This window comes from Phocoena sinus, chromosome 6 (genome assembly GCF_008692025.1).
Source record: "Phocoena sinus isolate mPhoSin1 chromosome 6, mPhoSin1.pri, whole genome shotgun sequence".
Lineage (NCBI taxonomy): Eukaryota > Metazoa > Chordata > Mammalia > Artiodactyla > Phocoenidae > Phocoena > Phocoena sinus.
Window position 1 is genome coordinate 40,555,121 of NC_045768.1, and position 22,241 is coordinate 40,577,361.

The window sequence follows — 22,241 nt, forward strand, 5'->3', positions numbered from 1 at the left end:
AAGAAGGTGTGAAGTTCATACATTTTTCTTGAATTAGATTCCCCATTAATTATTTTATCCACACAGAGGTAATGAGAATTATGTAAGCAGTTAAGGAGATGCTACTCCACATTCTTTCAGCTTGTTGACCTTTCCCACTTTATTTCATGTGGCTATCTGAAACATCAGTGATTTACATGTCTTTCTTTTTTTAACAGATTTGTGTGTGTCCCCATGATGAAAACATCATTAAAATAAAATATCATGAATAGACTCTTAAGAAGCAGAGTCTACTTAAAGTCCTGGAAAATATGAAAGCACTAATATTCATGGACAACTCTACACTCTGAAAGTTACTCCAAATGTTGTTGATCTCTCTTTTGTCTAGGAGTTTTTCAAATTTTCACCATGATCATTTGTTAGTTTTATAATTACATAATAAAGGCATTACATCATACAATCTTTTGTTATCCATTGCAGTTTTAAAACTATTCCTTTCTTTGTCCTCAGCAGATATGTCATAGATTAGTACACAAGCAAAGACTTTCAACACAACAGTACTTTATAGTGACAAGAACTATACTGAGCTATCTCTATCCTAAGACAATGCACTAGGAAAGCACTAGGAATTCTTAAGCACTAGGAATACAGAGATGATCAAGGGGCAAGTTCCTTGCCTTCAAGTATACATAATCATTATAGCAAATGCTTAAATAGCACTTAGTATATGCCAGGCATTATTGTAACTCATCACAGAAGTGTTATTATACTCCTTTTCTAATAGATAAGGAGAGGAAGCCACAGGGAAGCCATAGGGTAAAGCCAGAATTTGAACGTAGGTACACTAATACACTCTCCACGGCTTTAACTACTACATTAAAAATATATATATATATATAAAAGTTATATATACATGACTCCAAGTATTCCAAAGTTACAAAACACTTATCTACCAAAACTCAAAAAAGAGCACACAAACTTGCATAGAAAATAAACATGTAAAAGTTCATAAATAAACCACAATATAACCTGCTCCACATAATATACTGACTGCAGTGTCCTGGGCCTCTCCCATCCTTAGGTAGGCAGAAATTACAACAAAATGCTACTTTTCACCTTTGGAAGCCACACCATCTCTCATACCAACCAGCCCATTACTTCCTTAGAGAGAACAGGAAATGAACCTGAATATCATGAAAAATATATATACATATATATAGCATTACTGATGTAGAATCTTTGTTTAAAGACAATAACTTCAATAGCAGAGGGAACTTTACCATTGCAGGCTTCAGATAACCTCTATATTCCTGATTTCATGCTAAATCATAAAATGCCATATTGTGTCTGAAGCTATTTTTTCAATAGTCCATTTTCTAAAATGGACTAGCAAAGCAGTAAATACTGAGGAACATTTTGGCTCCCAAATCCTAAAGCCATTCTGATTATGTCTGGGTGATCATGGGGACGTCATCGGAACTACCAAAGGACTGGCTGAAATACCAGTGTTCTGGCCAGCTTACAAATTAGAAATTATACAGAATCCAATTTTATTTTTTTGTTAATTCCTATGAGGCTTTTGGGATATCAATATAAAGTCCTACGATGTGTAATCTTTATCCATAAGATGGGGAACAATGCCAATCCCCATCATAAATACTTTCACAATCTGACACTGAAAATCCACTGTAGGGCCTAAGGACCTGCAAATAGGATGTGAATCACACACATCCACTCATTCAGACAATCTGAAAATATTCACTTTTAAGTCTAATATGCCAATTATGTACCAGGCTCTAAGATGCTAAACCATGCTAAATGCTGAAACACACATACTCAGTTCTGGCCCTCCTGGAACTTACTACCTACAGAAGTGCCTTCATTGTAAATGGTCAGGTCTCAGCCAATGCTATTATCATCAGCAGGTGACCAAGTGATATAGCTTGCTTTCTAAACAAGCTCCACACTCTTTGCTTTCAACATTTTTGCTTTCCTTCAAGGCACATAATCCAGTGGTCAATTTCTCTTAGTCAGTGAGGTTTGGGGAAAATTAACCCAGTGAACAATTCCTTGTGGCCTCACACTCTCCAGCTAGAGAGACCTGGATTAAAGTCACTTGCTCTAATCCTATTATTTTAAAACACAGCTGCTCCTGCTTTGAGGATTTCTACTGGACCAACAGGCTGGCAAAGCAGCACTGAGGCAGAAGCAGGTAAATTTCAAAATGACAGCTCTAAACACATCCACTCTCCTTTTGTTCTCCTCCTAGCCCTTTGCTCTGAACACCTCTGCCCTGAGGCACTGCCTTTACCCTTCTCTGATTACTGCTCCAAAAGGGTTTCCAGGAGCCGGGAGTATTTATGGTTTCATTTGCTCCCAAGTCCTTGGTGGAAAAGGATGCTTGCTTCCTGATTCTTACTAATTCCACACTCACATCGTTAACACAAAAATCATCATTTTTTAAAAAAATATTTTCCTCAGCTTCATATTTCTTCTGGGCCAACACTGAAAGAATATTTTCAAAGAAACAATATCCTCCCCCCATTGCCCTTCCGAGTTTCTTGTTCTTACCTCTAGTCTCATTTTCAACACTTATTAAGGGATGCATCACAAAAATATAAGAAAGTTCTTTGTGCTTTCCCTGTACCAGCCAATTATTCTAATTTGTTCTGTCTCTAAAGAACAGAATGCAAAATCAACACAAAGCCTGATTATGCTATCTCTTCCAAGGGAAAGATCTGAGAGTTGTCTATTTACTAATGAAGCTCAGTGTGTATTAAGGGTTGACTGAAGCAATCATCAGGAATTTTCATCCCTTAAATGAGTGTTTTCCACCAGATGCACTTCTTTCATTTTGGATAATATATCTTTTAAGTTCAGGATACAGCTGGACAAAAGAAAAAAAGGTAACCAACACAACATGTGCAGTAATAACGCAGTAACAGCTATCATCCTTCCCGGAGGAATTCAGCCTACTTTATGGACACAATTTAGTACAAACTCATAAGAAAGCTAACAAAGCCCAAAATCACAATAGCGTAGAGAGGTAAAGGTCAAAAATTATTACTGCCAGGCCCAGCAGACAATGGCACCTGCCGGAAAGAGCACAGGACAGGAAACCCTGGAAGCCTGTGTTCCAGTTCCCATTATTCCTGTATGCATTAGTATGATCTGCGTGAACTCAGCCTGCCCTGCTTTTTCTGTTTATAAAAACCTACATCATCCTCTCAGTAGAATGAAACACCACATCTGAAAAGTTGCAGATCTCTTTAGTAAAGAAACAAAAATCATGCTTTCCAACCAAAATGGAATAATTCAGTCAATGGAGACTTAATAAAAATCTGCCATAAAGCAACTGTTTTCTTGAAATCTATCTTTTGTGGTATATTTATTGGGGTAAGGAATGTTAGGAAATCATAATTAGAGCTACCAATTATTCCAGAAATCAAGGTCATTGAGTTCAGATTCCAACTATGACCTCCACCCAGGCTTAGAGAAATGTAAGATGTCCCAATACCTCATATCCACCATACATGTGAGAAACAAGGTATGCAGACAGATCCTCTTAGAAATATCCCATATGTAGTGGTTTTATTGCAGGGTCTCAAATTCGTCGCCATTCTTCCCATCCAGATGTGGGCATTGTCCCTTGAATTTGGGCGGGCTTTCCAGGGCTTCAAACAGTAGAGCAGGGGTCAGTAAATTATGGCTGGTGGGCCAAATCTAGGCCTCTACCTGCTTTTATAAACAAAGCTTTATTGGAACACAGCCATGTTCATTAGTATATGTATTGTTTGTGTCTGTTTTCACATCACAGCAGCAGAGTTGAACAGTCGCAAAACAGACTGTATGGCTTGTAAAGCCTAAAATATTGACTGTCTGACACTTTATGGAAAAAGATCTCCAACTCCTGCAACAGAATATACTGAAAGTGATGCTATGTAGTATCTAAGACTAGGTCATAAAAGGTCATGCAGCTTTTGTACGATTCTCTTGGAATGCTTGAACTCTGGACACTCATTCTTGGGATACTCTATCTTGAATCCTAACTACCACGTTATGAGAAGTCCAAGCCACATGGGCAGCCATCTGTAGGCACTCCAGTCAACAGTCCTTGTTGGGCCCAGTCTTCAAGTCATCCCATGTCAGGTGCCAGACATGTGAATTAAAATTATCTAGGGGCTTCCCTGGTGGCGCAGTAGTTGAGAGTCCGCCTGCCGATGCAGGGGACGCGGGTACATGCCCCTGTCTAGGAAGATCCCACATGCCGCGGAGCGGCTGGGCCCGTGAGCCATGGCCGCTGAGCCTGCACGTCAGGAGCCTGTGCTCTGCAACGGGAGAGGCCACAGCAGTGAGAGGCCCGCGTACCGCAAAAAAAAAAAAACCTTATCTAGATGATTCCAGCCCCAGCCATTTGATTCCTCATGAGCTGAGGTTTCAGACATCAGTCATGGAGTAGGGACAAGCCATCTCCTCTGTGTACTGTTTGAATTGCTGACCCACAGAATCTGTGCACATATTAAAATTTGTTTATTTCACCACTAAGTTTGGACTTCTTTATTATGTAGCAAGAGATAAGCTATAGCAGTGAAGCTATAGTGAATGTTGACTGCTCAATTTCTGTTATGAGAAGAATGTATACACACATATAGATATAAAATGTTTATGTATATGTAAATATTATACCTATATAAACTAAATTATATTATCCATAAAATGAGGGGCCTTTGATAATAGCTAACTTTTTTTTGGTATTTATTATGTTCTAAGAACTGATAAATTCTTGCATTGTATGAATTTTCTCTTTTAACCCTCATAGCAACTCCCTGAGAGAAGTAATGTTATCTCCATTTTATAGATGAGAAAACTGAGGCAAAAACAGATAACATGCTCAAGAGTACTCAACAAGTAAATTTTAGAGTCAAGATTTGAACCCAAGTTCTCAAGTTTTAGATCCCTTACTCTTAGTCACCAAGCTATAGACTGAGGAAGGGGATGAAAGCTGAAGCCATTACCTCATGTTCAAGAAGTTAGAAACGTAGCAGGTATGGTTGAAAGAAGATAGGACTTGGGAGTCGTAAGTCCAGAGCCTCAGTTATGCAATAAATTCTCTCATCTAGATATAGGTTTGTTTTTAGAAAATGAAGAAGAGCACTGCATATTTTGATTGTTAATTTCTGTACTTAATGATTACCAAAGAATGGAATTTTACCACGGAGTTATTTGGCAATGGCATAAATTATTGATACAAAATCAAATCTTTATTAAGTCTCCATTGCATCAGAAGTCTTTCCCACTCTTCATTTCTTTTTAATCCTTTTTTTGTCTACTCTTGGCCAAAGCCTGAAGCCTAATTTAACATTTGGAAATAAAGTAATGAAACAGTCATACCACAGCAATTCCAATGCCTACTGAAATGGAAGCTCTAAATAATTTTCAGATAACTTAGGCAATTAAAAATATTTACATCATAGATGCAAAGACAGAAGTTACTTGTGTAATAAGATAACTGGTGAGACAAAAGTTTCTGGTCAAGTAGGTTTGTTTAAATATGAACACTCATCTGAGTTCTACCCCTGTGCTAAAACCCAGTGACAGGCTGCATACAGCTTCTAAAGGGATATTTCAGTGCACTGGGTTAAATTCATCCCATAAAATGTAGTATTATTAGTAGTACTAAAAGACAGAGTGTGACTGTTTTCTTCGGGACATAGATGAAGACCCCAAGGTAGACAATATCAAGGACAAATTATGTGGAATAAGATATTATCTCAGTCCTTGGAATATGTCATCCAGGATAGAACAAGAAATAGATTTATTATCAAGGACATGAAGCCAGAGCCAGTAAGCAATGAGTGGTAGATGGTTAAAATAGACAGGTTTTAGAAATAGAGGCACAGATGTAGAAAACAAATAGGCTACCAGGGGACTGGGGGGGGGAGGGATAAACTGGGAGATTGGGACTGAAATATACACACTACTGTATATAAAATAGATAACTAATAAGAACCTGCTGTTCTTATTAGCACAGGGAACTCCACTCAATACTCTGTAATGGCCTATTTGGAAAAGACTCTAAAAAAAAAGGGGATATATGTATATGTATAACTGATTCACTCTGCTGTACACCTGAAACTAACACAACATTGTAAATCAACTATACGCCAATAAATTTTTTTTTAAAAATAGGTTTTAAGAACCACAGTCAGGGAGCAGCGTGGATTGGAAAGACCTGGCAAGAAATATTTCTGCATCCTCAGATAATCCTCCCCAAATTGGCTACTGCAAGGGTGAGCATTTAAGAGATCTTTGACCTAAGGAGGACCTGAGATTAACAATCTAACTCAATGTGCACGAATTATTCTCCTTGGTGCTATCAGAAATCAGATGGCATCCTAGAGCAAGGATCAGCAGATGTTTTCCGTAAAGGGTCAGATAGTAAATATTTTGGATTTTGTGTACCATACATCTCTGTTGCAACTGCCCATCTGCTGCTGTAGCACAGAAACAGCCATGCACAGTACATTAATGAATGAGTGCAGCTGTCTTCAAGCAAAACGTTATTTACAAAACCAGGAGTCAAGTGAGATTTGATCAGTGGGCGAGAGTTTGCTGACCCCAGTTCTGGGTCAGTGCTCACAGCTGAATGACTCATGAGGCCTTAAGTTCCAGTTCTCATTGTACTACTTTCTACCTGGGTGAACCTGGGTTCATCCTTTTATTTATATGGGCCACTATATTAGTCAAGGTTCTCCAGAAAAACAGAACTAATAGCATGTGTATACAATGTGACCATATATATTGACAAATATAGATCTAGATATTGATATTGATATCTATATCTATATCCATATCTATATATAGATAGAGAAAGAGAGAGAGATTTTAAACAACTGATTCACACAATTATAGAGGCTTGGTAAATTCAAAATCTGCAGGTTAGGCATTCTAGAGACTCTAGGAAGCGTTGCAGTTCAATTTCTGTTAAGTCTTCTGGTAGAATTCCTTTTTGCAACAGGGACGTCAGTCTTTGCTTTATTAAGAGCTTCAACTGATTGGATGAGGCCCACTCATATTATGGAGGATGATCTGCTTTACTCAAAGTCCACCAATTTAAATATGAATTTCATCCAAAAACACCATCACAGGGACTTTCCTGGTGGCACAGTGGTTAAGAATCCACCTGTCAATGCAGGGGACACAGGTTTGAGCCCTGGTCCAGGAAGATCCCACATGCCGTGGAGCAACTAAGCCCGTGCACCACAACTATTGAGCCCGCGTGCCTAGAGCCCACGCTCCGCAACAAGAGAAGCTACGGCAATGAGAAGCCCGCACACCGCAACAAAGAGTAGCCCCCGCCTGCTGCAAACAAAGAAAGCCCACGTGCAGCAACGAAGACCCAATGCAGCCAATAAATAAATAAATAAATAAAATATAAAAATTTTTTTAAAACCCCAAAACACCATCACAGAAACATCCAGAATAATATTTGACCAAATAACTGGGCATGGTGGCCCGGACAAATTGACATGTAAAATTAACCACCTAAGCCACAGTTTTGTCATCTTTTAGTGAGAAATTTGATTTATCTGAACTATTTTGATACCTTCTAGAGATAACACCCTCAGTTTTTCACATGGTAGGCAGCAGAGGGAAAGAGGCCATTTGCCCAGTCACATGACACCTAAAAGGATAAAATTGTCTTCTCTCTCCAACCCACAAGGATGAATGCCAAAAATACATCACTTATATCTGCTTTAGCTAACATATGATAGGTCTGGAACTGACCTATGCTCCCAGTAAGTCCCATGAAATGCTGTTTCATTAAGGGGAGACTTTACTTGCTAAGATTAGAAACAAAAGAGGGCGGTGGATGAAAAACTGCCCAGGGATATAACTTCATGCAAGGCAGCAGGAGAGAGAATGGGTATCCGAAGATGTGCGCTCTGAGCCAACACTAATCCCACAGCATCAGCTTGTAATTCAGGGAGCCAAACTGCTGGGGGGGTTCCCCCCCTTTTTTTCCCCCAAAGAGGGACAAATGAAGGATACTGGCAAAGGAAGAGCATTAGTCACCACAGATAAATTCCTTTTTAGAGGTGATCTCGCAAATGATTTGGCTCAGTGTAGACTATGATTTGGCTCCAAAAACCATAAACTACAGCCTTTCATTCCAGGTCCCTCCTCAAATATCCGTGATAGGTAGAAATCTGGCATCAGTAGGTTTTGAAATCTCCCCAGGTGATTATAATATGCAACCAGGGCTGAGAACCCAGAGATGCAGAGAGACTTTAAATTGAACTTTAAACAGTAAAACAAGCTCTGACTCTACTGGCTGGAGCTAGACAAGGGATATGGATTAAGTGGGATGAGAAGATAAAGAACACCAGGGAGTAAATCAAATGCTTTGCACCTGTGCATAGCTAACTGTTAGATAATTCAGACAATCTTACAGCACCTGAACCCTGAAATGCCTTAGCTCTGTTTAAGAAAAAGTAACTGTTCAAGTAACTGAACTCTGAGAATTATGTAAATCATAAAGAAAAAGAAGTCTTATTTTTTGAATTAGTTGATTTCATATATACTGTTTCACTTTCATGATATAAACTAGATATCTCTCCATTTTATATTTGAGGAAACTAAGGCTTTAAAAATCTCAGTAATTTTCTCAAGGTCACTTATTAAGGGTGTGGTAGGCAGCATAATGGCTCTTAAAAATGCCCTCACCCTAATCCCTAGAACCTAGTAATATGTTACCTCACATGGAAAAAAGGACTTTGCAGATATGACTGACGTTATAGACCTTGCAGATATGACTGAAGTTATAGCCCTTGAGATAGAAAGATTATCCTGGATTATCTCATGGAACAAATCTAATTGCATGAATCCTTAAAAGCAGAAAACCATTCCCAACTGTAGAAAGAGAAAGAGAGAGATGTCCTAATAAAAGCAGGATCAGAGAGATGCAACATTTCGGGTTTTGAAGGTGGAGAAAGGGGACTCTGAGTCAAGGACTGCAAGTGACCACTGGAAGCTGATGAAGTCCAGAGAACAGAAACACCCCTAAGAGCCTTCAGAAAAGAATGTAGCTCTGCCAACACTTTTTTTTTTAAACATCTTTATTGGAGTATAACTGCTTTTCAATGGTGTGTTAGTTTCTGCTTTATAACAAAGTGAATCAGCTATACATATACATATATCCCCATATATCTTCCCTCTTGCGTCTCCCTCCCTCCCACCCCCCCCATCCCCCCATCCTCCCCCCAGGTGGACACAATGCACTGAGCTGATCTCCCTGTGCTATTCGGCTGCTTCCCACTAGCTATCTCTTTTACATTTGGTAGTGTATATACGTCCATGCCACTCTCTCACTTCATCCCAGCTTACCCTTTCCCCTCCCCGTGTCCTCAAGTCCATTTTCTATGGCTGCGTCTTTATTCATGTCCTGCCCCTAGGTTCTTCAGAACCTTTTTTTTTTTTTTACATTCCATATATATGTGTTAGCATACGGTATTTATTTTTCTCTTTCTGACTTACTTCACTCTGACAGTCTCTAGGTCCATCCACCTCACTACAAATAACTCAATTTCGTTTCTTTTTATGGCTGAGTAATGTTCCATTGTATATATGTGCCACATCTCCCTTACCCATTCATCTGTCGATCCTGCCAACACTTTTACTTTACCCAATTGAGACCAATGTCAGACTTGTAAGGTAATAAATTTACGTTGTCTTGAGTCACTAAATTTGTGGTGATTCACATGAAAGCAGCAGAAAACAAATACAGAGGTCCTACAAAAGCCTGTCTATGTATTTATACTTAAGTATTTCTAAAATGAATTCAACCTTGTGATTGACAGCAGCAGCAGCTTCAAAGGGAGCCCACCACACACCTGGGGCAAAAGTAGCCTAATACAAAGCAGTAACAGCAGCAGGTCACTGCCCCACAGTTGGGGTAGAGGGGGACTCGATCTACTGTAGCAGCAGCATAGCCTGAAGGGGAACCCATCCTCCTGTGGCACTAGTCCCATCAACACTAGTCTAATCTGCTAGCATCTGCTGTGCCAACAGGCCCAACGTATACAAGCCCTCCAACTCAGTACCATTAAGTGAGCCAGGCTCAGTGTTTCCTGAAACTCATATCCAATGACACTGGAAAGTTCAGAAAGAGACTGACATAAATACATTTAACTTGTTTTTGACAACAGTGCAAAAGCTATCAAGGAAGAATAGACTTTTCAAAACAATGGTACTGAAACAGTTGGACATCCCTCGACCAAAAAAAAGTGAACCTTAAACTAAACCTCCACACCTTATACAAAAACTAAATCAAAGTGGATCATAATCTTAAATGTAAAAGCAGGACATTTTTAGAAAAAAAACATAGGAGAAAATCTTTGGCATCTAGAACTAAGTTAATAAGTCTTAGACTTTACACCAGAAGTATGATCAATAAAAGCAAAAACTGATAAATTGGATCTCATCAAAATGAGTTAAAAATGCTTCACAGAAGATCCTTTTAAGTGGATGAAAACTAAAATTACACACTGGGAAAACATATTTGAAAATCCTATATGAGACAAATGACCTGTATTTATAATATACAAAGAACCCTCCAAACAACTTTAAAAAATCCAATTAGAAAATAGGCAGAAGACAGGAACAGACATTTCAGGGAAGAGTATATACACATGGCAAATAAGCACGTGAAAAGATGTTCAACATCATTAGCCATTAGGGAAATGCAAATTAAGACCATAATGAGATTATCAGAGAAAAACTAAAATTAAAGTATAGTGACAACATCAAATGCTAGCAAGTATGTGGAAAAATTATATCATATCACTGGTGGGAATATAAAATGGTTTAGCCACTCTGAGAAACAGCTTGACAGTCTCTTTTAACCCTAAAAGTAGATTCACCCTACAACCCAGTAATTGTATTCTTGAGCATTTCTCCAAAAGAAACAAAAAATTAAGTTCCCACAGAAACTTACACATAAATGTTCATAGCAGTTTTATTTATAATAGCCCCAAACTGGCAACTACCCAAATGTCTTTCAATGGGTGAATGTTTAAACAAACTGTGATAAAATCTTATGATAGAATACTACTTAGCAACAAAAAGGAACAAATTATTAATATATGCAAAAATTGAAATGAACTTCAAGGGAATGATGCTGAGGGAAAAAATTCAAAAAGCCAATTAAGTAATTCACGATTATGTTTACATATTATTCTTAAAATAACAAAACTGTGGAGATGGAGAACAGATTAGAAGTTGCCAAGGGTTAGAGATTGGGGGTAGAAGGTACTGTGGGGAAATTTTGTGAGGTTTTTGTGGTCCCAGTACAAATAATACAGCAATCTTGGTTTTAATCCTTAAAGATTTTTAAAAGCAATTCCTAATAAGAGGTGTCCAGATATTTAGCAATGGCAGCAGATTAGAGGTATAGCTCCCCAACATGACAACTTCAAAAGAGAACATACTAATTCAATGCATATGTTAATTTCAAAAAAGGCCAGTCACAATACTTAAATGGTATGTATCTTAAGGATATTATTCTGGGTATCCAGCTATACCAGATGGACTAGCAGGATTTTCTGTACATTCAATCTTATTTAAGACAGTAAATCTTATAATAAAACAGTTTAAAAAAAAGAAAAAAAAACAAACCTCAACTACAGTTGGATATTCTCATAGGAAGACGAGGTTAAAATAAGTAGCAGCGGTCCAAAAGCTTAAGCAGTGGCACCTAAATATGGCTGCACATTACAATCATCTGAAGCACTTTTAAAAACCCTCACACCGACGGTTGGTCATCCTAGACCAATAAAATCATTTTAAATCTCCTCAGACGATGCCAACGTCTAGCCAGAACTGAGGACCAGCGGACTAAGCAGAGGGGACGTTTCTACAAAGATCTCTTAACAATAAGTCCTTTCACCCAGTCAGATTTACCTCCCCGCAAAGGGCTAAAGAAGGCTAGATGTTGTCCATACTTGCTTAGCTTCAATTAGCACTTGTGACTTGCCCAAAACCTAGATCATGTTTCCCCTAAATTTCATGTTATTCCCTACGTTTTTCAAACCCAGGGCTAAGGGGTTTGCCAGGATGAGATTTCAAGTGCTCACACAGGAGAAGTCCCTGCCAAACCAGGACAGCGGCCACTCTACACTGAAATGTAAAGCATCCTAAATAACCCTGCCACTGCTCCCAGATACCAGTCTGTGCCAACCAGTGGAGAAAAGGCATTCTCCATTACTACCACGGCAAATGCTGCTGTACTTGCCTTGGCTGGTCCCTATCTTTTCCAGGTGCCACTCCCCTTCACCTGCTGGTGGACGCTTTGGCCAGCTGACAATGCAGATATTTTCGAACTTCAAGGTGAATACAAATCATCTGGAGGGCCTGTTACAACAGAGATCACTGAGACCCACCAGAGTTGCTGATTCCGTAAGGCTGGGACAGGGCCCTGAAACTTGAATATCTAACACATTATCAGGGGATGCTGGTAAAGCTGGTCAGGTTGTTACCGAATGCAGGTTTGTGTGTCTGAAGCACAGTGCGGCCAAACAAACCTAAAGGTTGGAGTCTGGAGCAGAGAAAGGTTTATTGCAAGATTGAGCAAGGGGAGGGGCGGCTCGTGTTCCAAAAACCCCGGAAATCTCCAAAGGGTTTCAGCAAAGCATTTTTAAAGGCCAGGTGAGGGAGGGGCGTTCCTAGGGAATGCGATCAGCTCGTGCACAATTCTCTGATTGGTTGATGTTGAGGCAATAGGGCAGGTAACATTATCCATCCTTAGGTGCCAGAAGGTCTGGGGGCTACGTGCTCGTGATCATCAAGGAGTTAATTTCTTCCATTTGGTGGTGGTTTTTAGCATCTGAAAACTCAAGAAATATGCCTGAGATACTATTATCTGAGTACTTCAGAGAGGATCTACAGCAGAGGATATGGGGGATGGGTCTGTCCTAGGAAGGCCCCATAGGGTACTGCTTAGTTACAAGGTGACCATACTTTGAGAACCACTGTTCTAGCGGCTGGGAATGTTAAGAAAGCAATGTTAGAATCCCTTCCCAGATCTAGATTCCAGTATCGCCAGCTATTTTGGTGGGGGGAAGGGTAAGTTTTGTCCTTGGTTGCACTTCTTGTTCATTTATATCAAAGCCTATTTGAGGCAGTGCGCTCAGCGGTCCTGCATATCTTGTCTTTTGCTTCAACAGTGTTTGGAATGAACAGACCCAGGGACGCTCCTTGCTGCAGCCCCCGACCACCCTCCAACCTTTCTTCCAGTCACAACCTTTAGAATCAGCCACTCAGCTACCCTCAGCCACTCAGCTATCCTCAGCCTCCAGGACAGGCCAACACCATTTTTTGAGCTTCGCTCCTTATCACTGAGCAACCACGAGCTCCCAGATTCGTCGGAATTATTCCACCGTGGTGGACGCCACCGTCCACCGCCTGTTCAACATGCATCTGTGGACACTTACCTCTCTCTGAGGTTCTATTTCGACAGCAACAATGGGACTCTGGACGGTGTGGGCCACTTTTTTCGCCAATTGCCAGAGGAGAAGTGTGAGGGCGCCCAGCGTCTCTTGAAAATGCAAAACCAGTGCTGTGGCCGCACCCTCTACCAGGATGCGCGGAAGCCTTCTCAAGATGAGTGGGGTAAAACCCAGGACGCTGTGGAAGCCGCCATTCTCAGGAAGAAGAATCTGAACCAGGCTCTATCGGATCTGCGCGCCCTCGGTTCCGCCCGCGCAGACTCCCACCCCCACGACTTCCGGGAGAGCCGCTTCCTGGAGGAGCAGGTGAAACTCATCAAGAAGATGGGCGACCACCTGACCAACCACCGCAGGCTGGCTGGTCCGCAGGCCGGGCTGGGCGATTATCTCTTTGAAAGGCTCACCCTCGAGCACGAACAGAAGTCTCTGAAGCCCAGCGGCCTCTGAGGAGCCCCTCTGGCGTCAGAGCTTTTCCTGAAGCCCCACTCTGCATACACTAGGCAGCTTTTTAACCGCCCTTGACCCCTCTCCCAAGCCTTGGGCCAAATGGAAACAATAACGCTTTTTGCAGGGGAAAAAAAAAAAAAAGCCTATTTGAAACACAAACAGAATAAAGAGGAAAAAATATATATATATATAGCTGTAGCTAGAGAGATACACGTTCTTTTAACACACGAATTGCCCCACTTTATCTGTGTGAAATAAGTTTGTTCCCATTTGGGGCTGCTTCTCAAGCTTTGCTGCTTGTTTGAATTACCTAAAGAGCTTTTAAGGAAAACATTGGTGTCTGGGTCCCAGCCCCAGAGATTTTCATTTAGTAGATCTAGGGAGGAGCCTGGGCATAGGGAGGTCTCAGAGATCCCCAGGTGATTCTAATGTGCAGGAACTTTGTGAATCACCTCTTGGCTTCAATCCAGCTAGTGATCAGATATTAAATCTAACACACATGGGCTAGTGCGTGAGCTCTGTTGCTAGTTGTATTCCATTTTCTTCCTCCTGGAAGATTCATGCCAGGGAAAATGATTGATAGTTGTGTTACTTCTCCGAAATGGATTGAAATTTCCAATTAGCTTGAACAGGGGAGGGTGAACGGGTGAATGCAATAATGTGTATCATTTACGTATTGCCCTATGTGTATGGCTAGAAGCTTTTGCAATTGAGCTCTGCTCCACTCTTCATGCTAATGGTAATGCTTGTCCTCCTAATGCAGCTGTAAACTTTATAAGCCCATAGGTAGACAGCATCACTGAATATTTACCCCTCCCCACTGGCCCACTCTCAAGCTTCACTCCCCTTCCCCAATACACAAATGTACATCAATGCGCTTGAGAGCAATATAAACATATTGACCTTCAATTCTTCTGCTTTGCAGCTTCCCTCTTATCAGGGGATGTCAGCATTCAGTGCAACGACAAATGCTTGCCTCTTGGTGAGTAATGTAGACAATGCCTCCAAGAGACAAATAGCCCTTAGGGAGGGGGGAAAAGTTTTTCAAAAAGGTTGATGCCCAGAGGAGGCATTTTCAGTCATCTCAGCTTAGAGGTCAAATATCCAAAATAAAAATGGTTAAAAAAAGGAAGAAGAAAGGAAGGAAGAAAAGAAGGAAACAATTTTCTTATCTCATTGTAATAAGGCAGTTTTCCTTAAAAAAAAAGACTTAAACCTTAAATTCTCTTTCCTAATCAAAATGTACTTTTCCATCTTTAGACTATTCCTCCTATATCCTGTATTATTCATGATGTTTGATTCTTGAAATAGCACATGGCTGAAAACAGAAGCTAACCTATTGTCCACTGTGAATTAAATCTTCTTTTCCTAGGACCCATCTACAATGTACAATTTGGGGTTTGCCAACATAATTATTTTCTCTGAAATAAGTTACAGCATTTTGCCTTTTCAGTATATACTTATACAACCTATTGTTAACACAATATAGTTAATATAGTCAATATAGTAAATACAACTCTAACACACATGATATGATGCCACTTTGGTGATTTTCTTCATCCATGTAATTCTGAAATTTGACAGTATAGTTTTCATATTCTAATGAGCTGAGTATTACCTTTGCAAGGATAGAAAAATAAAATAAATTCGTAATATTCTTGTGTGGTTTGTCCCTGGGGTGGATTACCATAATGGGGGGATATTTGAGCCTTTCCCCAAGTCATTAAAAAATCTCCAGCAAGCAGCCCCTTGTCCTCTCCAGGGAGTGGGGGGAAAGGATCTTTAATCATAATAATCCTGGGGGGAGAAATCTCAGAAGTAAGACATCTGCTTCTGTGCCTTGTTGTTTTGCAGAATAGCAACGATGGCTTTAGCAGCTTCTATCGCCATATGTGTACAATAAGTAAATGAACATAACATTGAATGAACGCATAAAAGAAGGATAAACCCACCCAGCTTAACAAATCCACTCTCTCACCTGCTGTGCCCTGAAACATGAAAGAATCACGGGATCATAAGGATTAATAAAATAACAGTCTTTGTTAACAATATTGACAGGAGGTATAAGGATAATTTGTCTGATGTGGGACCAACAGCTTAACTGCTTAATTCTTAACCCTGCCCTCTTCCACCACTTTCCTCCTAATCAGGGAATAAAAATTACCTATACATTTGCATTAGAAGAAATCAAAAGTCAGTAGTCCAAACATTTTTTAAAATTTTGTTTTCTGTCCAGTTGGAAATGAAATACATGATTGAGTTTTCTTCGTCATTCATATAGTCAATGTGGAAAACACCAGGGCCGTGAATTTCAATATAGTAAGAGAAATTTTTAAATTGGTCTTCCCAAACCACTAATAAGTAACCGATATTGTATATAATGCTAAAATCTTAAGAGACTGAGTTTGATATTTTAAAAGTTCTGAAAACATTAGCTAATTTCTCCTCATCATATTTCTCATGCCTCAAAGCTGGGTATTACTTTTCTAAAATAAATTTATTTATTTTTATTTATTTATTTTTATTTTGGCTGCATTGGGTCTTCCTTGCTGTGCACCGGCTTTCCCTAGTTGCGTCGGGCAGGGGCTACTCTTTGTTGCGGTGCACAGGCTTCTCATTACAGTATCTTCTATTGTTGTTCCACAGCTCTATGGGTTCCTTTTTAGGTCCTAGGAAGAACCCTAGAAATTAGTTCATGTAATTATATGTTTTTTCAAAATTGTCAAAAGAGATATTTTAACTTCAATCAGGTAAGACCAGCGTCTCTTTCTTTGCCAATTTTCCCCCTATCATATTCTGCTATGTTGGATCATATTGGAATGGCCACAGGCTTTTTTGAAATCTGGCTAAGGAGATGTTTTAGGTGAGGCTATTATGTGATTTTCAGACACCACCATATGTAATTGACTATATACTATCCCATTACAGGAATAACTTCCAGTACTCCTACTGACTACTATACTGACTTAACTAGCACAAGACAGAGAAACATAAGGACAAAAACCACCTTATAGTATAGCCATGTCCTGCACTTCACAGCTCTCAAAGCATGTGTGTTTGAAGAAGAAAAAAAGAACTGAAAAGTATAAAGCCAGAAGCCATTCTGTGGAAAATTATTTCAATCATCAGGCATGTGAAAGGTAAGTCAATGATTCAGTTCTCATCAATGATTAGTCAAAACAGAAATTTTCTTCTGTCAAGGATATACTCCATCAATAACAGTGTGTGTGTGTGTGTGTAATGGAATGGTGTGAAAGAGTATTTTATCAGAATTCCTGTAATGCACAAACCTATAGCAGTACTGAAATCAGTAATGCATTTATAATAGTAAATATTTAGGAAGAAGTAATCCATAGAGATTTTCTCAAATTTAACAATGAAAATTAATGTGACATTTTCAATAATAAATTGTGAAGCTGAAATAAACTTTTCTAAACTATTAATAACTACAAACAAATTCTAATCAACCACGTTAAAAGAAATCTATGTCTATAAACTACAAAGTTTATTTCTTAAAATTTTATTTCTAAAATACATAAACTGTCATATGAGGAGGCAATTGAAGAATATATAGCTAAAAAAGTGAGATACATCTGGCAGTAGTTAATTTTTAAATGTCATTTTTCTAGATTTTTTGATACCTATCGTATTGATATTTGACAGCATTTAAAAAATTGTCATTTTAAGATTTGCTACTTCCAGGTAGAATAAAATATTTTGAAGCCAAACAACATTTCCACTGAGAAAAACAAAAACAGCCAAATAAAATAGCCAGCATTCAATCAAAAAGTTCTAGACAAACCAAGAGAATCATATGACTAAAATTCTAAGAAAAGCACAGATAAGACAAAAATATATAAGATATTGTGTATCTTTATCAGGAAAAGTCTTCATCAAGAAAAGACTTTTAAATCATCAAATTAATGTTTTATTTATTTGTATATTTTATTTATATATAGATATTTATATTTTTATATATAGAACTTAAAGCCCTAGTTAAGGCAGTGACAATAGCAGTAGCAGTGGGAGTGAAAAGAGATGGTTATATTCAAGCATATTTTGTCAGTAAACGTCCCAGATCAGATGTCTGACTGGCATACATGGGACGGATAGAAAGAGTGGGAAAAATTAAAGTTAACTTTAGAGGTTCTAGTGAAGATGGGGTTGCCATCACCCAACCCAAGGGGTTGGGATCATCCCCAAGGTCTAGGAGACTCAAAGGGAAGGTCATGGTCAGAGGAAAAGATAATTGGTGGGAAAATAAAACTCCCAGTATCTCCATCTCCTTATACCAGCTTTGTTCTTCTGCTCATATACATAGCAGCATTTCATTCAAGGGGAAAGTCGTTGATCTGATTGGTCAAATTAAACAACGTAGTTCAAGGTACATTTACAGTGGGTAGTTTCTCCATAATTTAGAAAGTCATGTTCACAATCTCCCTCTTCATACACCCTGGAACACACTAGCCATTCCTCCAAAGTTTCCACTCCATACGGCGGACCAGAGATGACATTAGCCCAGAATTGAGAGCTTGGCATGAGATGGTGTCAGCCCCACGTAGAGCTCTGGCATAAGTTATTACCCAACCCAGCTCTACAGAGAGCTCTGCATGGAATCTTGGGAGTACACTCAGCCATAATAATGTGATTCTGTTTTTCACTTGATTTTCTTCCTTGCTTAAACTTTCCCTGGCCACTCTGACAAACAAACGTTCAGGCATTCCTGGGCCACTCACTAACTTTATTCCATTTAATGTCATCCAGAGTCCCAAGAAAATTACTAACAATAAGGAGGGAAATTTGGAACATGGTGAGTTTTAGATGCCTGAAATATACAGGTAATTGAATCCAGGAAGTAGCAAATTATCTGGATCTCAAATAGGCCAGTAGAATAGCAGACTAAGCTCAATTTAATGTACTCTTACTGGAGACACATGTAAATTCTGGGTGAATTTTGAAAAAGTTAAAAGCACATAGCTGAGATTAAAAGAAAGAAAGGAACACCTGCATGTTTCAGAAAGTAACAGAGAAATTAAATCCAGAGAAAGAAGAGCGGACTGATGTCTGTGGGTTCCGTTCCTTAGTATAGGCCTTATGTAAATAGGGCCTGGAGCTAGAAATCTAACATTACCTTGAGGCCAGGAATTTAGACTCAGGATGGAACAATATTGAGAAGTTGGTACAGATATCCTACAGAAATTTCATGAGGAACTGCTTAGTCCATTAAAAGGGCCAAGGGAGGTGGTGAGGAAGATTGATATCTCTTGAAAACCTTCAGGTAGAGAAAACATCAACACCTCTGAAAAGTAGGCCTGTCCTTCCCAGAGTTGTGATGGCCAGGTTGTCACTAACCTGTAAGGCCCTGTATGAATCAGAAACTGCAAGGTGAGTAATGCAAAGAAAAACAGGTGCAGGATGGGTGTGGCAATAAATCCTAGGACCCCAATCAGAGACAAAATTAAAACCACTCTAAAGGGAAATTTTAACAAACCAGAGCAGTTAGTATCCTAACCAGAATAGAATAATAATTCTGAGGAAGTTACTTTAGTTATTTAAATAATATTCAATGCATTTCCATAGCCAGGCCATTTTGAAGAATTCTAAAACATATACAAACAATTCATTTACATCTTACATATCCCACCATCCAGAGCAAAATTCACTTAAGAACTGTACTGGTGGAAACTGGGCAGCACTATGGAGAAAATAAAAAGGTGTTTACCATAAAAAAAGTGAAGGTAAGGGGCTTCCCTGATGGCGCAGTGGTTGAGAGTCCGCCTGGTGATGCAGGGAACACAGGTTCGTGCCCCGGTCCGGGAAGATCCCACATGCCGCGGAGCGGCTGGGCCCGTGAGCCATGGCCGCTGAGCCTGCGCGTCCGGAGCCTGTGCTCCACAGCGGAAGAGGCCACAACGGTGAGAGGCCCGCGTACCGAAAAAAAAAAAAAAAAAAGTGAAGGTAAGAAAGATAATGTCTAATTTTTAATTATTTAAATCTTTTGGAACCCCAAAATAGAGAAAACCTATGAGGAAATAAGATTTAAATATTTAGAGATTTATCAACTCATCTATAAAAGCTTTATTAATCTCTTCTTTTAAAAACATTCATGAGAGGTATAAATGTGTCTAGCGATAGGGTTGAATAAGCCTGAGAGAATTTCAATTGTTTACTATTCTTGGTCAGTTATTAAGACCTTTCAAGAGCATCTTGATTTTCATGGCATCAACCAACAAAAAGCAGGATATTTTACAGAAAGTCCTGGTCCACTTTTTGGCTTGCTTTTGTGTTTATGTTTTTGCTTTTTTCATATTGGGTGGTACATTAGGCTACCTATTGCATACTCCACTCCCTCATTCATGCATGCATTCATTCAAACAATATTTATTGAGTTGAGATATTTAATTATCACTCAATAAATGATGCTTAGATGAATGAATGTGCTTTTTATCAAAGTAAGTGTAAGTACCGAGAAAAATTACAGAATGTATGATCCCAGCCCCACAAAAGCTTATAATTGTGTTGAAGATATAGCATATGCTGATGAAATAACTAATATATCATATTGGACAGTTTCTAAGTTCAAAAATGAGTTTTTATAAATAATCAGAGCCTAAGGAGGACAAAGAAGGGACAGTTCATTAGGGGTTGAATATATCAATAAATGTACATTTGAGATGAGATTTGAGATTTACCTTAAAGAAAGAAGAGGACTTAGAGATATGAATAGGGAACAAAAAAGGCATGGTGATAGCATGTGCATAGATAGTGTGGCCAATATTTATGTTCTTCATTAAAGATAGTCATAGATAACCCAAATGTAACTGTTTCCATGGGTCCATTCTCAGTATCCAAACAAAATGGCAAATCCTATCTTAGTAACACTAATGAAAAACACAGTCTTTGACAAAGAGATTGTGAAGGAAAGGGGGAGAGAAAGGCTTGCATCCCACACCACACAACAAAACTTATTTAATTATTTGTTTAATTTTCTCCCTCTGCAAATTTCCTCTCCCTCTCTCTGCACATCTCTCCTCTCTCACATCCGGCCACACTCTACCAGCCATCTTTCCAGATCTTTCCAGATCTCTCCATCCTAGTTTCATTATGCCACAATTTAAACATCTCACAGGTCTCCAGGATGCATCCCCATCACTTATTCCACAAAGACAAACAAAGGACACTTCTCAGGATCACGTTTCTTTGAGGGAAGAGGTGATGAGGAGTGATTATAAATAATATAAGGTGGAGAGCAGTGACTTAAAATACCATTTTTCCTCTTAGAATGTGAATACAGGGAACTTTGGGAAACTAGAAAATCTAGAAAGGATTCATTGATAATTATTTATTTCCAATGAATAAAATAAAATATAATAATAAGGCTAAACTCTGACAGATTAACTTTTTCAAAAGTTGCTTTCACACACCTTCACTATTGGGATGTTTGATAAACACATCTTTTCTTCTTTACTTTTTTCTTTCTTTGCATATACTGGCACCAAACTTTCAAACAATAAGAACCTGCCCATAAGTCCCTTGCCAGGCAAGATTAAGGTATAACAATCCAAACAGATTTTTGAATAAGATAACTGGTTGAAAGCACAGGAAAAGAGCTGGGTTGCTCTTTTTCAACAGTCATATAATGAGTAATATGGGAATTGGTTTAAAAAGTCTCTCTCCATGAGGGGATAAGGTTAAGATTAGACCTTTTGAGGCCAGAAGAGAAAAATAACTACAACAATCCACATATTTTCAAGAGCAGCCCTTTGGATCAGAGGGATTGATTTTTCCCACTATTTTTTCAGCACCCCAACTGGTGTCTTTATTAAATGACATAAGAGAATATGGTGTGACTGAGAAGGCTTAGATTTCCTTAGCCCCAAGTCAGATATTCTCAATTTACTGTCCACTCAAATTAAAAAGAGAGTTTTACAAGAGGAAACTGGATACAACTGAGTGTACTTTTATTTCAACCCTTTACCTGAATTTTTTGTTTTGTTTTCAATTCTCCACTGAAGCGCCTACATTAAAATATTTTTACAAACATTTCATTAAGTTGAAGTATTCATTCAGTATATTCATTTACTATAATTTGGAAAAGCCAAATCATTTAGCCAAATTCATTTCTATATTGCCACAGCAGTGTATTATGAACTAAATGATACTTGGCAGTTCTTTACTCAGATACTAACTCAATTAGAAGGCAGAACAAGGATACCTACCCAGTCAGGGAAGGAAAGGTCACTTAGCCTCTGTAGCTGTCTTAGGTCTCTTATCATCACATTAATAAATTGAAGAGTAAAAACCATATGA

At 38.9% G+C, this 22,241-nt stretch overlaps 1 pseudogene; it reads left to right on the forward strand.

The window, feature by feature from the left end:
• Nucleotides 1–13,931, forward strand: part of LOC116754992 — a 75,204-nt pseudogene extending 61,273 nt beyond the window's left edge.
• Nucleotides 13,932–22,241: the final 8,310 nt, after the last annotated feature.